This window comes from Grammomys surdaster, unplaced genomic scaffold (assembly GCF_004785775.1).
Source record: "Grammomys surdaster isolate TR1022 unplaced genomic scaffold, NIH_TR_1.0 796, whole genome shotgun sequence".
Classification (NCBI taxonomy): domain Eukaryota; kingdom Metazoa; phylum Chordata; class Mammalia; order Rodentia; family Muridae; genus Grammomys; species Grammomys surdaster.
In genome coordinates this window covers 35,765-40,454 of record NW_021605215.1, presented here as the reverse complement: position 1 = coordinate 40,454, position 4,690 = coordinate 35,765, and positions in this window count along the sequence as shown.

Sequence of the window (4,690 nt, the reverse complement as noted above, 5' to 3'; positions counted from 1 at the left end):
TATTTGCTATTGACTGTGGTTCACTGTCATGAACCCCTAACTCTGTGGAGAGCTGATTTTGCTTTCCTTTTCCATAAATATCCTATAATCTCTGCTCCACAATTGGATTGCACTGTGCCTGTTATTGTGAATAAAGGTGGAAATTCTTAACTGGCTCATATTCTCAAGCTTGCATGTTCTAACATTCTCTTGAATAATATACTGGTGTATTTGGTGACAAGCCTGAAGGGTGTTCTTCCACTATCTGGTATTATTTGCTCTTATACTACATCTCCTCTGTTTTGAAAATCTCATAAGCTTCTGGAAAAAAATAAATCTTTCTCTATATGTGTATCCCAATTAGTTGTTGTCATAGGCACTTGATCTTTGACAAAGAAGGCAATGGGAGAAAAGAAAATATCTTAAACAAAGGGTGCTGGTCTGACTGGCTGTCAATATGTCACCTTGCATAATGATCAGTTCCAAGTGGATCAAGGATCCTAACAGAAAACCTGATAAACTGAATCTAATAGAAAAGAAGATGGGAAAGAGCTTTGAACTCATTGTCACAGGGAGATATTTCCTAAACAGAACTCCAATAGCTCACGTTCTAAGATCAAGAATTAATAAATGGCAACTCATGAAACTGGCAAATTTCTGTAAGGCAAAAGTCACAGCCTGTAAGACAAATCACCAACCAACAGATTGGGAAAAAGTCTTCAGTAATACCACATCTAATAGTAGGAATTTTCCTATAAGAACTAGAGAAGCTAATCCCCAAAAACTAAACAAAAAATAGGATAAAGAACCAAACCTAGAATTCACAACAAAAGAGTTTTAAATGGCTGTAAAACACCTAAAGAACTGTTCAAAGTCCTTAGTCATCATAGAAATGCGAATGGAAATGACCCTGAAATTCCACATTATACCAATCAGAATGGCTAAGTTCAAAACTTCTGGCAACAGAACATGTTGGTAAGGATGTGGAGAAAGAGGAACACTCTTCATTGCTGGTAGGATTGCAAACTGGTACAAATACTCTGGAAATCAATCTGGAGGTTTCTAAGAAAACTGGAAATAGTTCTACCTGGAGACCCAGCAATACCACTCTTAGAAATATACCCAAAAGATGCCCCACATACGACAGGGGCAAGCATTCCACTACGTTGACGGCAACCTTATTTATAATAGCCAGAAGCTGAGGGGGCTGGAGAGATGGCTCAGTGGTTAAGAGCACTGACTACTCTTCTAGAGGTCCTGAGTTCAATTCCCAGCAACCACATGGTGGCTCACAACCATCTGTAATTGGATCTGATGCCCTCTTCTGGTATGTCTGAAGACAGCAACATTGTATTCATATACATAAAATAAATAAATCTTAAAAAAAAACAGCCAGGCTACACAGAGAAACCCTGTCTCAAAAAAGCCAATAATAATAATAATAATAATAATAATAACAACAATAATGAAAAAAATATTAAAAAATAACCAGAAGCTGAAAACAACCAAGATGTACCATGACAGAAGAATAGATACTAAAAATGTGGTTCATTTATATAGTGGAATACTATTTAGCTATTAAGAATAAGAAAATCCTGAGTTTTGCAGGCAAATATATGGAACTAGAAAATATAATGCTCAGTGAAGTAACTCAGATCCAAAAGGACATTTATGGTATGTACTCTCTTATAAATGGATATCTGCCAAAGCTAAAAACTGCTTAAATGAAAGATGCAGCCCACAGAACTCCAAAAGATCACAATTTAAGGGCCCAAGTGAGGATGCCTCAGTCTCACTTGGGAATGAGAATAAAGCAACCATAAGGGGGGAGGTAGGGACCTGTGAGAGAAAAGAGATGGGGGCAAAGAGGGGAATTTGATCTAGTAGTGGGTGGGGGAAAAAGGACTGAAATCCCTGAGGGCCAGGAGAAAAAATGGAATCCTGCAACCTTGGGAAGTAGCAAGTCATGGGAACCTCCAGAATGTACCAGAGACCTGAGAGGTGAGAAACTGTCAGGACTCAAAGAATCCTTCGATGAAATGCCCTACATTGGGGAGAGGGAACTTATAGAGCCCACTTCCAGCAGAAAGACTGGGCATCAATTGAGTATTGGGGTTGCCATCCCACAGTCAAAACTCTGACCCATAATTGTTCTTGTCTAGAAGAACTACAGGGATGAAAATGTAGAGGTGCCTGAGGAAAAAAATGTCCAGTGACATGCCCAACATGGGATCCAGCTCAAGGGAAGGCTCCAAGACCTGACACTATTACTGAGGCTATAGAATACTCACAAAAGAGACCTATTATGACTGCCTCCAGAAGATCCAACAAGCAGATGAAAGAGTCAGATGCAGATATTATCACACAACCAATGGCCAGAAACTGCTGACCATTGTGGTTGAATTAGGGGAAAGCTGGAAGAAGCTGAGAAGGAGGGGGACCCTGTAGAAGGACCAGCAATCTCAATTAACCTGGTCCCCCGAGATGTCTTCAACACTGGAACACTAGCCAGTCAGCATACATCAGCTGTTATGAGGCCCTCAACACATATACAGCAGAGGAATTCTGGGTCTGGGTTTAGTCAATGTAGATGCACATAATCCTCAAGAGACTGGAGGTCACAGAGTGTTTAGAAGTCTGATGGTGTATTGTTTGGAGTTGAGAACATCCTAGTGGAGATAGGGGTCAGGGAGGAGGTATGGGATGTGGAACAGTTGGAGGATAGACCTATAAGGGAATAAAATCTGGAGTTTAATGGGAAGAAAAAAGAAAGAAAGAAAGAAAGAAAGAAAGAAAGAAAGAAAGAAAGAAAGAAAGAAAGGAAGGAAGGAAGGAAGAAAGGGAGGGAGGGAGGGATTGAGGGAGGGAGGGAGGAAGGAAGGAAAGAACGATGGAAGGAAGGGAGGAAGGAAGGAAGGAAGGAAAGAAAGAAGGAAGGAAGGAAAGAAAGAACAGGGAAAGAAAGAAGTTTTGGATAAAGTTTATATAAAGTGTAATATAATGAAACTATAGTAGTTATGATCTGTGAAACTTATTCATCAAACATAAAAGTCTAGTCTTCCATGACTAAGAACTGATCAAAATAGATATTTAAAAATAAAAACAATCATGGTTAGTAAAGAAATACTTGTAATACAATAAAAGGTATTCTTCACAATACAAGTGTTCAATGTATTAAAGCATTTTGAATATAGGATACAGATTACAATATAGCATTTTGATGTAGTAAAGGAAAACAATTTGCTGTCATATAACATAATTACTGAAAGACTAATAAGCATCATTCATGTTCCAATATCTCATTAAAATGGGACAATTTAATTTACTGAATTTATACTCCATTATATAAGATCATTACTTTTTGAAATATATATGTATGTATATGTAATGATGTATAATGATATCTCACTAATTTCCTATGAATCCCATCCCAGTGTATGCTGTTCTCAAATTTGTTTCCACATCTTTATTTAAAATGTATAATCACAGTAAGTCAAATGAGTGCTGTTCTTATGTATTCGGATATGAACTATTCATTGTAGTGTGGATAAGCTACAAGTACTGACAGCCCTAGTAACTATCAATGGGTTACAGAAATCATCAGTTCTTTATAGACTTCACCATATTTTCTCGAAATTTTATATTTGTATTTGATAATATTTCTGGATTCAATTTTTTGAGATCATAAAACTTTACTATCCAACCTATGTATTTTAATCAAATTACCCCATACTCTTCTGATTTTTTGTTTTATCTATACTATTTCACCTTCACATGCTCTACACTATTAGGAGTCATAATGCACATGAGATATAAACATTACTAACATTGACTTCACTACATTGCTTAATTTCTTTGTCAGTGATAGTTGACAGCATTTGATCCTATAAATGCTCTATATTGCTTATAATAATATTGTTGCATGTACTGTATAGTCTATATGTATGCTGCTGTGCATGCTTATATATACATATATAAGCCAGAGAATTATATTGAATGTCCTGCTCTGTTACTCTCTGCCTCAATCTCCTGCTGTGGATCTCATGCTAATTTCATCACCAGCAAGACTCAGGCATCCTTTTTCTACCCAATAACACTGTCACTAGGTCTGGGGTTACAAAGGAATGTGCATAATCATAATAGAATATTTACAATTTCATGTTATCATGCTTGGGTAGCATTCACTCATATTTACTGAACCAGCACTTATAATATGTCTTATCTTCTTTCAAAAACTTTATGTCATTAAATTTGTGTTTGGGACATATTTTTCTGCATGTAGGATTATGCAACACGTGCATACAGTGCCCACATAGGACAAAGAATGTCATCAGATCTTCTGAAACATATGTGAGTTGCCAAGGGTTTCATTATATGGGTGCTTGGAATTGAACCTTCATCGTTTCTTCTTAATTACCACATCCAGTCCTCTTAACAACTAAACCACATTTCCAAGCTCAATTTTTTAAATTTTTAAGTTTTTAATATTAAAATTTATTACTACATTAATTTAAATATATTCTTAGTATATATATATATATATACATATATAGATGTATATGTGTGTGTGTGTGTGTGTGTGTATGTTTATATATACTCTACACATACATACTTGAGAGGGTTGAGAGGGGAGGGATTTTGAGTTTTACTTTATACACATAATGGCTATTTTTTTTTTAATTTTTTTATTGGATGTTTTATTTACATTTCA